The 13464-nt window shown below is 49.5% G+C and overlaps 1 long non-coding RNA gene across 1 annotated transcript in view; it reads right to left on the bottom strand.

The window, feature by feature from the left end:
- Positions 1–4003: 4003 nt before the first annotated feature.
- Positions 4004–13464, bottom strand: part of LOC120369135 — a 37987-nt gene continuing 28526 nt past the window's right edge. The window contains exons 2-3 of the long non-coding RNA XR_005582943.1: positions 12554–12678; positions 4004–4216 (exon numbers count right to left, since the gene is read on the bottom strand). This is a non-coding gene — a long non-coding RNA (uncharacterized LOC120369135). The remainder of the gene's footprint in view (positions 4217–12553; positions 12679–13464) is intronic.

The following is a 13464-nucleotide window of genomic DNA, read 5'->3' on the forward strand; positions in this document are numbered from 1 at the left end:
CATTTCCCTGACTCCAAGCTGTCTAATTCTTCCACTTCCTTTTCGTCCAAGATGTCACGTGTGCTCACCTCTGCAAAACAGACACAAATGGCCCCTGCCATGCAGCACCAGAGGGGTTTGGCTGGGAACTTGTAGACATGCGTGAACAAACCCTTCCTCCTGCAGCCATCAGGGGATGTGGGTTCAGCTCTGTTGCAGACTTCCTGTGCAACCTCGACAATGGTTAGGCACTGGCGTGCTGAAACCACTGCCCAACATGCTCACTGCTCCCAGTAGTCTCTTGTCCTATACTTAGATTGTCAGATCTCTGAGGCGGGAGCCATCGCTTGGTTCTGTGTTTGTACAGCACCCAGCGCAGTGGGATCCTGGCCACGACTGGGGCTTTTGGGCACTATCATAATATAAATACTTAATAATCGTCATCAGAAATAACAGCCTGAAACTCTCCTCTCCTTCTCTAAATAGGGTTAGCGCCGGGCAATCTCACTAAGCATTGTGCGGAGAAGATCATTGATGCGTATGAGGCGGTAGGACACTTGTGACGGCAGCAATAGGAGCTAGATGGGGAACAGTCGTGTCACAGAGGCCTGCCAACTTTGGTTCAGGCCAGCCACGTGCCTGGAAAAGGCAGCACACAGTTCAATCTGCCCTGCTGCTGATCTTCGTGGGGAGAGGAGAGTGTTATCTGGAGGGAATTCTGTTTTTCAAGTGCAGATTTGTTCCCAAGAGGGCATTCAAGGGAAGCAGATGGAGCTAGCGGGTAGGGCATGGAAACCGGCCGTGAGTTTTAGACCCCATTTGATTGCCAGGTAGTGTTGGGCAAGTTGCTTCACTTGCGTGCACCTAATTTATAATTGTGGGAAGCAATCCTTACTGGTCTTGGTGACCCCACCTCAAGGGCTATGCCCAGTGGGAGCCTGGTCTACAAGGGGATGCTAATGCCATACAAACTAACAACTATGGAGCCGCTCCGAGGGCCCTTTGCCCAGGGGTTCATTTCAGCCCCAGATTAATTAATTCAAAACTGCCTAGGGGCCTGATTCTCCTCTTGCTTACACTGGTGTAAGTCAGGAGTAGACCCACTGGTGTCAATGAGGTTATCCCGGTGCTAGGCAGGGGGTGAGTCACGAGCCCTGTGTGTGTGTGGTGTCCTGCTGTAGGTAGGGCCTCAGGCACATGGATCTGATGTCTCCAGGTCAGGCCGGCCAGCGACCTTTTATTCTTAATTTGCCTCCACATGGACACAGGACACCCTATTTCCCACACACAGTTCATCCAGAGTGAAATTCACTTTGCGCAGCAGGCTCTCAGCCTAGCACTTCGGTGGTGTTTGGGCTCTGTGCTGGCTCTTTGCACTGAGGTGAATTTCAGCCCAATTCTGCAACTGGCGTCTTCCCATCCTGTGATTGCATGCACACAATTTGCATTACACACCTCTGCAACTGATTCCTTCTGGCACAGCTTCTGCAGGCCTGTTCACAGCCCTGGCATTTATTTCTGGGGTGTTCCTTTAAAAAATGGAAGTCAAATCCTAGTGAGGCAAATAGAAAGGAGCACAAACATTGCCAACTTCAGTGCAAGAGTGTAATAAGAAAAGCCAAAGAGGAGTTTGAAGAACGGCTAGCCAAAAACTCCAAAGGTAATAACAAAATGTTTTTTAAGTACATCAGAAGCAGGAAGCCTGCTAAACAACCAGTGGGGCCCCTTGACAATGAAAATACAAAAGGAGCGCTTAAAGATGATAAAGTCATTGCGGAGAAACTAAATGGATTCTTTGCTTCAGTCTTCACGGCTGAGGATGTTAGGGAGATTCCCAAACCTGAGCTGGCTTTTGTAGGTGACAAATCTGAGGAACTGTCACAGATTGAAGTGTCACTAGAGGAGGTTTTGGAATTAATTGATAAACTCAACATTAACAAGTCACCGGGACCAGATGGCATTCACCCAAGAGTTCTGAAAGAACTCAAATGTGAAGTTCTGAACTATTAACTAAGGTTTGTAACCTGTCCTTTAAATCGGCTTCGGTACCCAATGACTGGAAGTTAGCTAATGTAACGCCAATATTTAAAAAGGGCTCTAGGGGTGATCCCGGCAATTACAGACCGGTAAGTCTAACGTCGGTACCAGGCAAATTAGTTGAAACAATAGTAAAGAATAAAATTGTCAGACACATAGAAAAACATAAACTCTTGAGCAATAGTCAACATGGTTTCTGTAAAGGGAAATCGTGTCTTACTAATCTATTAGAGTTCTTTGAAGGGGTCAACAAACATGTGGACAAGGGGGATCCGGTGGACATAGTGTACTTAGATTTCCAGAAAGCCTTTGACAAGGTCCCTCACCAAAGGCTCTTACGTAAATTAAGCTGTCATGGGATAAAAGGTAAGGTCCTTTCATGGATTGAGAACTGGTTAAAGGACAGGGAACAAAGGATAGGAATTAATGGTAAATACTCAGAATGGAGAGGGGTGATTAGTGGTGTTCCCCAAGGGTCAGTCCTGGAACCAATCCTATTCAATTTATTCATAAATGATCTGGAGAAAGGGGTAAACAGTGATGTGGCAAAGTTTGCAGATGATACTAAACTACTCAAGATAGTTAAGACCAAAGCAGATTGTGAAGAACTTCAAAAAGATCTCACAAAACTAAGTGATTGGGCAACAAAATGGCAAATGAAATTTAATGTGGATAAATGTAAAGTAATGCACATTGGAAAAAATAACCCCAACTATACATACAACATGATGGGGGCTAATTTAGCTACAACGAGTCAGGAAAAAGATCTTGGAGTTATCGTGGATAGTTCTCTGAAGATGTCCACGCAGGGTGCAGAGGTGGTCAAAAAAGCAAACAGGATGTTAGGAATCATTAAAAAGGGGATAGAGAATAAGACTGAGAATATATTATTGCCCTTATATAAGTCCATGGTATGCCCACATCTCGAATACTGTGTACAGATGTGGTCTCCTCACCTCAAAAAAGATATTCTAGCACTAGAAAAGGTTCAGAAAAGAGCAACTAAAATGATTAGGGGTTTAGAGAGGGTCCCATATGAGGAAAGATTAAAGAGGCTAGGACTCTTCAGTTTGGAAAAGAGAAGACTAAGGGGGGACATGATAGAGGTATATAAAATCATGAGTGATGTTGAGAAAGTGGATAAGGAAAAGTTATTTACTTATTCCCATAATCCAAGAACTAGGGGCCACCAAATGAAATTAATGGGCAGCAGTTTTAAAACAAATAAAAGGAAGTTCTTCTTCACGCAGCGCACAGTCAACTTGTGGAACTCCTTACCTGAGGAGGTTGTGAAGGCTAGGACTATAACAATGTTTAAAAGGGGACTGGATAAATTCATGGTGGCTAAGTCCATAAATGGCTATTAGCCAGGATGGGTAAGAATGGTGTCCCTAGCCTCTGTTCGTCAGAGGATGGAGATGGATGGCAGGAGAGAGATCACTTGATCATTGCCTGTTAGGTTCACTCCCTCAGGGGCACCTGGCATTGGCCACTGTCGGTAGACAGATACTGGGCTAGATGGACCTTTGGTCTGACCCGGTACGGCCTTTCTTATGTTCTTATGTAGTACCACATCCTTCCCTGCCCCTCCTTTTACCTACAGCTTATTGGTTCTTTTCATTTTCCATGCCCTGCATTCTTCTTAGCAACCACTTTATAAATGACACTTACCCCACCTACTTCTTATTGGATGTTATGGATGAGCCAGTAACTCCTGCAGCTCTTTAGCCATATCTTGCGTTAGTTAATATCAAGCCTGGATCTGTTATCGCTGCTTCCAGATGAGGTTATCAACCCCCCACCCCTAACCAATCCCCTCCATTATCAGTGACTCAGCTCTTCAGATGCACAGGTTTTACTTTCAAGCAATGTTCCATGCGGATCTGCTCTCTGTGGGGCTGGGCGCAAACGAGGAGTTGATACCCTTCGGACGTTATCGTCTTTCCCGGTGTTTTTCAGATTCCTGTACAAACACACCCATCTCGTCTCTTTCAGCCTCCTCTGCAGAGGTGATTTCATGGCTTCTTCCCCCACCACAGTCAGGAAGAGGATGAAGGCTTATGCTTCTGTGGCTTTTCTTTGACTCTGCGGCCATTAAATCGATCAGGACTTCCTCCAGTGCAAAGCAACATTTTCCCATGGGATTCATCTTCAAAGGGGCCCACGCCTCCCCACGTTTTGTTCCATGTTTAATCTCAGCCTGAAACCAGAGGCAGCCAAGTTGGGCTACTTACAGTCATAAAGTTGAAGCCCAGAAGATATCACCAGATCATCTAGTCTGACCTTCTCTAGCCAACTGGCCATGAAACACCGCCCCCCCCCATCCCCACCCCACACTTGGTTATGCAGCGATTGAGTTGCACAGCAAATAAAGTAGCACTATTGCTGCTGGACGGGCTTCTGTACAAACACAATAAAGCCTTATTTTTGGATACTGGGTCCACCTAGGCCAGTCCAGCACCAGACACTTCAGAGGAAGGGGCAAGAAACCTTGCAGTGGGTACTTATGGCATATCCTGCCCCCAGGAAAAGTTCCTTCCTAGTTCCCCATTAGTTACAGGATGATTTATGCTTTGAAGCTGGAGAGTTTATATCCAGCCTAAAACTCATTGAACATCCCCCTTACTTTTGACTTGTGAGACAGGCAGTGTGGTCTAGTGGATGGAACCATCCCTGTAACTTGGGAGACCTGGATTCTAGTCCCAGCTCTACTGCTACCTTTTTGATTGACCATGAGCAAGTCATGTTGCCTCAGATTCCGCATCGGTGAAATGGGGACGTTAACCTCCTTGGTGAAGCACTCTGAGAAGTGCTAGATAAGAGCTAGGGATTATTATTCTATATTTCTTCAGCATGCCCATCTCCTTGTGAAGGGAACAGCCTCAGCCACAGTTTAATACAAACAATGCCCGCTGCTCTCCATGATCCCAAGGAAGTCCCTGCACACTCTGCAAACATCTGGATCCAGTCTGTAGCTGAATGCAAACGCTAAATGCCTGGACAAGAGTATCTCAAACCTTGAAACATGCAAGAGACGAGCAACATATAGTGAGGTGGGCGAACGGGTTCTTGGAGATTGCAATGGGGTTGGAGTTTGTTTTAATAGGGTAAAAATTTTCATCATGTGCTCTTGAAAATCCCACGCAACAGGCTCAAGGACAAAGTACCTGGACCAGCACCTGTAACAGGCTGATTAAACTCTTCTATGGCCCAGGCACTAGTGGGGACAGAGACCGGAACTCTTCTAACGCAGGCTACACAAACTAGTCTAATGAGTTGCTGCTGATGCCAACACAGGCTTATTACTGTTTAATATTTATAGCACTGCAAAGTCACAGGGTGGGATGCTGATGTGAAAGCAACACAGTCAGCACCCAAAGACCATGCAGACTATGCCAGGTGTGCGTACAAATGCAGTAGAGGAGACAAAGGCAGTGGCAGGCAGGACAAGGGTGAAGACAAGTGAAATTAACCAGCACAAGAGTTAGGCATTGCTGATGTGCCACTTACACACTTAGCTAAGCGGTGCCTAGGTCTCGGGCTGTCTCTGCACGGGGAGATTTTGCCTCAAATTCAGAAAACCCAGCAAGAGCCACAGGGCAGCCCAGTGGTTTGGGTACTGGCCTGGCATGCAGGAGGTCCCTGCTCCACCAACAACTCCATGCGTGAATGGGGGCCAGTTACTTAGCCGGTCTGTGTACATCTACACAGCCAAACAGAAAAAGGCTCCTAGCAGCAAGTCTGGCTAGCTCCGGTTTATGCTGCAGGGTTAAAAGCAAATGCTTGGGCTGGAGACCAGACTCTGAAACCCAGGGAGGGGCTCAGTGCTGGGACTCCGGCCCAAGTGGCTACTCTGCCTAGCCCTGCGAGCCAGTTGACCCACACGGTGAGATTTGCCATCCTGGGGGTGTTTTTGCTGCATATCTATACCCCTGTGCCTCAGCCCATTAGGGAATAGGAGGCAGTGACACACTTTAGCAGTGGGGAGGTACCTGTTCCAGGGACCTGCATGTCTCTAGTCTGCACTAGTGGTGGGGAAACTTATTACAAGGGACTGAATATTTGTTTGCTCATAAGGGAATTAACAGGTTAAAGGTTGCAGGGGTGGCTTTGCCCTGAGCAAGGGGCGCCATGCTGCCCCAGGCGGAGCAGAGAGGTAATACCCTGTACTCACTCTACTCTGGCATGGTCTGCTCCCCCCAGAGCAGCAATGTTGGCTCATGCATTGGGATGGGGTGGATCCGCCCACAGGTGCATGGGGGGCGAGGGGCATGATGGCCCCATGCAGGCTGTGTCCTTCTGCGTGGCTAGTCGCAGTATTGGTAGCTGGCCTAAGGGGTGGTGTAGCAGGGTGAACCCCTGCTCCGGCTGTGAGGGGTTTAAAAGTGGCCTGGCAGGGCTTGAGAGCGGCTGCTCTCAAGGCTGGGCTGATTGAGGAAGTGGCTGCAGCTGGGGCCACACCCCAAACTGAGCCACAGGCCTTATAAAAAAGGCCAGGGAAGCCAGAAGCCCAGACAGTCTTCCTCTGCCTGAGGAGGAAGAAGGGCCTGGCTGCAGGGGCTATAGGCAAGGTACCTAGGGTGAAGTAGGGCTGGGGAAAGGCAGAGGAGCTGGGGAGCTCCAGCCTAGAAAGCCCCAGGCTGCGGCCTAGCAAAGGGCCAACTGGTACTGGGGGTTGCAGAGGGCAGCCCGGGGTAGGCCAAAGCAGCAGGTCCAAACCCCTTTGCCAGTGGTGAGTAGGCTGATACTGCAGTCTGCCCCAGAGTGTGGGGCTAGACAATGACTGGCAGTAGCCAATACTAAGGGGATAGAGGGTGGGGGTTCCCCAAGGAGGGGAGACCCAGAGAGAAAGGGGTTACTGCCAGGGGCAGCACCCCATGTGAAAGGGCACCGGGTCCAGGGAGGGACACGGGGGCCAGAGGACAGGCGGATCACCAGCCTGCAGAGAGCGCTCCAGCACTGGAATGGAGCTAATTCCCGGAGTCACCAGCAGGAGGCGCCGCAGGGGTGAGTCCGGCCCGTCTACAGGTGGCCTTTTACCCCTCACTCCCCCTGCATGGCAGCACAAGGCCAGGAGTCCCCAGGACACTCTACTCATTTCCAGACTTAGTATTAGTGACTGACGTCATGCCAGCCTCTGCTGTTAAATCACCACAGAGAGGCTGGCGCACACTGACTGTGGGAACATCGCTTATGCAGCGCGGGGATTAGCATAATGTGGATTTTACCATTGTTCCATAAAGCCAGCTACTCAAGAGAGCAGCGAGGGACCTGCCTGGGGCCACACCGGCGATACGGCGTAGCGATCCTGGCAGGCCGGAGCAGTCACATGACTCATAAAACACCGCAGCTTATGCTGCTAGAAGGGCGGCTCTGCTCTGCAAAGTTGCTGCTCGGCCACGGTCCCTTTTCTGTGTCCTGCAGGTCAGAATCAGAGCTACTGACGGTCTGGACTCAGAGGAGGTTTTGTACCTGGGTTAGCTCCCCACTGCTACAGCACAGCAAGCTGCAGTCTGTCCTGCCAGCGCCTTGGATTGCTTACTCCATTCCAGTACATCACACCTGGGAAAACCCACCAGCAATGGAGGATCACAGAGGGCAGACCCCCGAGGAAGCAGAGCGCTTGCAGATACTTATGTGTTTTTCATCTCTTTGCCCACTAAATGCCTAGGTCTGACAGGTCCCCAGACTGTACCGAGCAATTAGTGCACTAGTCACACAGCTAAAACCTTTCATGTTCTACCCCCCTGTGAGATGTGCTGGCTGTAATGGCCGCAATTGCTCTGCTGGGGTGTCTGACTGCTTGGGTGATGCAGCTGAGTGCAGTGAACAGGAAAGGAGGGGAGCTGTGGCAGTGGCATTCAGCGGGAGGAGCCCTCCGCTTCACCTGGGTGCTGTCGAGCCTGCAAAGTGCTGCTTGGGCTGCCTCAGCCAGAGGCTGTCTTTAGTTCAGCCACTGGAACTGCTGCTTACCAAACAGCTGGGCACGTGTGGGAGTTCTCTGGGCTGTGTTACACAGGAGGACGGACTAGATCAAGGGTCTCAAACAAGCAGCCCATGTGGCCCACGGAGCTATTTCCTGCAGCCCGCCATAGGTGCCAACTCCCAACCCCGCCCAACCTCCCCCCGCCCCCAGCGCGCCACGTTCCCACTCCTCCGCCTACCTCCCAGTGCTTCCCACCACCAAACAGCTGTTTGGTGGCACTTAGGACTTTCCAGGAGGGAGGGGGGAGGCAGGGACACGGCACACTCAGGGGAGAAGGCGGAGAAGAGGCGGGGCTGGGGCAGGGATTTGGAGAAGGGCTTGGATTAGGGGCAGGGAGGGGCAGAGTTGGGGTGGGGACTTTGGGGAAGGGGTTGGAATGGGGGCATGAAAGAGGTGGGAAAAGGTGGGGCAGGGGCAGGGCCTCATGGAAGGGGTGGAGTGGGGCCGGGGGCAGGGCTTTAACCAAAGTAATTCCAAAAGTAAATGCATGTTTTATCCTTTGAGTGAGGTGCATTACTGAGTGTTTATATTTTACCCCTAAGAAATGACTTTGGTGTCAAAAAAATAACACTCATGGAAGAAAAGAGTTTTCCAAGACAAATGGGAGAATTTATATTTTTTCACAGAAGTAAAAGACAAAATTCAATGACTTATTTGTCAGCAAACGCTTGCTGTTCCCAAGGAGTATAACGTGCGTTGGCACTACAACACAATGCACCGTGAAAAATATGATGCATTCACCAGAAAAATCATAGAGGAAAAAGTTCAGCAACTTAAAGCAGCATTTGCCAAGCAAAGAAATTTATTTTTGGAGATTAACAAGTCTAGCGAAGATTTGGTAAGAGCAAGTTTTGTGATGAGCTAAATGATAGCTAAATCATCGTGACCTTTTACAGAAGGCTTATTCGTAAAATAATGTCTTGTGAAGGCCAGTGAAACTTTATGTCCTGATAGGAAGAAAGTTTTTGAAGGCATAAGCTTGTCTGCCAATACAGTTGCCTGCAGGATAACGGATTTAGCAGATAATGTGCAAAAAACAATTGATTCAAATGGCAAAAGACTTTGAAGCATTTTCAATTGCTCTTGATGAGAGTACAGATGTATCAGATACCGCACAGTGTGCAGTGTTCATTAGAGGTGTGGATTGTAATTTGAATATAACTGAAGAATTGCCACTGAAGGGTACCACAACGGGATGTGACATATTTCAAGGACTGGAAGAGTGCATTGAAAAAGCTGTGCTGCCATGGAACAAACTCGTATCTTTGGCTATGGACAGTGTGCCATCAATGTGCTCTGAAAACATCGGTGTGGTTGGATTATTGAAGACCAAACTGAACAGCCTCAATATACCAGGAATTAGCTTCACCAGTATACATTGCATTTTGCACCAAGAAGCCCTGTGTAGTAAAAGTCTACAGATGAAGGAAGTTATGAATGTAGTTATTAAAACCGTTAATTTTATACATGCATGAGGGCTGAATCACAGACAGTTCACTTCTTTTCTAGCAAGTATGGACAACGAATATGGGGAACTTCTGTATCACACTCAAATTAGATGGCTGAGTTGTGGAAATGTTTTTAAGCATATTTTTGCTCTTAGAGAGGAGATTGATTCCTTCATGAAAATGAAAAACAAGGAGGCTCCACACCTTGCTCATTCCACTTTTATCTGCAACCTTGCTTTTCTAACAGATGTAACTGATCACCTGAATGCACTGAACTTGAAGCTTTAGGGTAGAAAACAGGTGATAACACAGATGTATGACAGTGTTAAGTCATTCAAAGTCAAGCTTAATTTGTGGGGGAAACAGCTGACTGCTGGCAATTTGGTCAATTTCTCAACTCTGAATTCCTTAGGAAAAGTTGAACCCAAATCCTTGAAAGAATATGCAAAGATCATTTCTAACTTACACAAACAGTTTGATGTGCAGTTTAAAGATTTCAAGGCACTTGAACCATATTTTCAACTTTTTTCCACACCATTTGCTGTGAAAATTGACAATGTTGCAGAAGAAATGCAGATGGAGTTAGTGGAGCTTCAGTGTGATGCCGTTTTGAAGCAGAAGTATACAGATGTTGGAATTCCAGAACTCTACCAGTTTCTTTCACAGGAAAGATTTCCCATGTTATTCTCTGCTTCCTCAAGGGTAATGGCAATATTTGGAAGTACATATATATGTGAACAGTTTTTCTCTTCCATGAAGATTAACTGTGTTAAGATCAAGGCTCACTGATGAACATTTACAAGCAACATTGATATTGGTTTCATCTCAGGATATCAAACCTAATATTGATGCTCTGGTTGATGCAAAACGCTGCCATCTGATGAAGTGGGTTCTAGCCCACGAAAGCTTATGCCCAAATAAATTTGTTAGTCTCTAAGGACTCCACAAGGACTCCTTGTTGTTTTTGCTGCCAGCTAAATTACCAAAAAGGAAATGATGGTCAAAAATTAGCACTGACTTTTCACATTATAGTTTTTAAAAAGTTAATACATTGACTTTTAATATCATACTATATTACTCTTCATTTTTTTCATTTTTGACTATACATTTGTATCGTTGTATGAAAAGGTTTCAGTGATGCAGTCCTCAGGCAAATGTACTAGTCCTCATGTGGCCCTCATAGTGATTTGAGTTTGAGATCCCTGGACTAGATGGTCCCCATGGTCCCTGCTGGCCTCAGAATCTCTGAGGCTGTGGTCAGCATCTCAGTGCAGGACTACAGAGGGTGCCAACCAGGGGTGAAAGTAACTTAAAGGACTTAACAGTACTCCGGAGTCCTGAGGAGGAGTGGGGCCTCAACCGGAAGAGGTAGGGCCTTTAAATCCCCGGGCCTTTTAAATCAGGATGTAAAGGGCTTGAGGCTCTGGCTGAAGCTGGGAGCCCCGGGCCCTTTAAATCACCCCTGGAGCTACCAGCTGCAGAGGCAGCTAGGAGCCCTGCGGTTTGGGGGTGATTTAAAGGGCCTGGGGGCTCCAGCTGCTGCTACTACAGTGGAGCCCTAGGCACTTTAAATCACCGCCAGAGCCCCGGGGGCTCCCGGCTACCACCGCTACCCCAGGACCCCAGGATCTGGCGGAGCTTTAAAGGGCTGGGGGCTCCATAGCTTCATAGACTCTAGGACTGGAAGGGACCTCGAGAGGTCATCGAGTCCAGTCCCCTGCCCTCCCACAGCAGCCGGGAGCCCCTGGCCCTTTAAGTCACTGCCAGAGCCCTGCTGCCACTACCCCAGGGATTCTCAGACTTTTGTACTGGTGACCCCTTTCACACAGGAAGCCTCTGAGTGTGACCCCCCCTTATAAATTAAAAACACTTTTTTATATATTTAACACCATTATAAATGCTGGAGGTAAAGTGGGGTTTGGGGTGGAGTCTAACAGCTCACGACCCCCCATGTAATAACCTCGCGACCCCCTGAGGGGTCCTGACCCCCAGTTTGAGAACCCCTGCGCTACCCCAAGGCTCCAGCAGCGGGGCTCGAGTGGCGATTTAAAGGGCCCAGGAGGGTAGAGGCAGTGGGAGCCCCGGGCCCTTTAAATCACCACTCAAGCCCCACTGCCGGAGCCTTGGGGTAGCAGTGGCAGTGGGGGGTTCCGGCGGTGATTTAACGGGCCAGGGGCTCCCAGCTGCTGCTACCGCAGTGGAGCCCTGGGCCCTTTAAATTGCCGACGGAGCCCCAGGGGTCCTGGCTGCCGCCGCAACCCCCAGGGCTCCAGCAGCAGGGCTTGGGGGGCAATTTAAAGGACCTGGGGCTCCTGCTGCCGCTACCCACCCCTGGCCCTTTAAATTGCTGGCTGGGGAAGCCAGTCCACCCAGGTACAGCGCACTGGCTCTTGCCGGTACACCATACTGGGGCATACCGGCTCACTTGCACCTCTGATGCCAACACTGCAGATCTGGCCACTTAGTTCTGCCCCCGCAGCCTTCTCTGCTAGGCCAGGCCTGAGATCTCCATGCCCAGCTCTGCCAATGAGTCTCCGGCCTAGCCCACAGAGCCCACCTGTGACTCCAGACCTCTGGGCCTCCTCCCCTCGGCCGGACAGCTCACTGCTGACCCAGAGTCCCCCTGTTACTCCAATCTTAGGCTCCTTCACTGTCAAGACACCTCTGCTAAAACCTGCAGCCCCCTCTGTTTCAGTCCTTGGCTCACACACATAGCTCTGTCAGTGCCCCTCAAGCCCAACCTGCAGCCCCCTGCTATCTTAGTCCTGTTTCCCTCTCCCGCCATAAACAGCTCTGCCAGTACCTCTCAATCCCAACCTGCAGGCCTCTGCTATCTTAGTCCTGGCTCCCCGCCCCAAGTGGGATCTAGTTACCCCCTTCTCCCTTTAGCTGGGATCCAGCTAGCCCTCCCCTCCCATCCACTATGGGAAAGGCAGGACGGTTGCACCCCTCCAGCTGAGAACCCCTGCACTACTGATTCCAATGTCCCATTGTATTTTAGTTCCCTCCACCCCCCCATTCCAAGTTCCCATCCATGATCCCTCACCCATGGGGCTTTGCACTCCCCACAATCCTACTCACTGTCCCTGCAAGCTGGGGGTACCTGGTGTGCATGTCACTCTGGGATACACTGATTGCTGGAGCTGTAAGAGCAGAAGAATCTCCATTCCCCATGCAGCAATCTCATGGTTCTTCGGGAAAATGCCAGATGAAAGAGCGTCCTCTCTGCTGGAGTGAGGCAAGGGGCTGGGTCATTAAGAGCTCATTTGGTACTTTCATGCTCTCTCTGCAGTTCCTCCCCCATGGGAGTCACCAAGGATAGGCTATTTGCGCCTGACAAGGGGGCACAAAAAGATGTGGTGGGTTCTCCAGGACCAGCCCGGCCCTGAGGATGGCAGGCAGTATGAGAGGGTGCCTAGAATTTGTTAAAAACTCTTTCCAAAGCCAATCACTGTAGGGCAGTAACTGGCCCCATGAAGGGTCCCACCACTATCACAGCAGATTCTGACTGACCCCTCCTGGGTGGGAAATTTTGCAAGAAAAGCATCTAAAGGGCTACTGAGAGTCACCTGGGAGGCTGTGTGGTTTTTCTCCTGCTCTGGAGCCCATTCCACTCCTGTGCTGCACCTTTCCAGCCTCAGAACTGTGCACCCCCAGCTCCATCTTCTCATGCTCTCAGAGTGGGGGGCCCTTTACAACGGGCTTTGTATGCCAGGGGTCAGGGTGAAGGTTGGGCAGACTGCTTTTAGTTCTGCAACCTGAAAAAAACCCGGAGTTCCCATGTCCAACCTGCACTCCCTGTTGCTCTGCCTCTTCCCAGCCTACTCTGGATACAGAGATGCAGAAGCTGCACCCCGTTTAAGGAGGCCAAAGCTTCTACTCTCCTGTCTTGGGAAGAACCCATCATACAGGGAAGCCATGGCTTGGCCTTCTCTTGGTCAGGAAGTCCTTTTGGCCATGGTTGGATCTCCATCTTGTGTAGTCAGCTGGAGAGCTAGAGGTGGAGGCCATGTT

This window comes from Mauremys reevesii, linkage group 7, assembly GCF_016161935.1.
Source record: "Mauremys reevesii isolate NIE-2019 linkage group 7, ASM1616193v1, whole genome shotgun sequence".
Classification (NCBI taxonomy): Eukaryota; Metazoa; Chordata; order Testudines; family Geoemydidae; genus Mauremys; species Mauremys reevesii.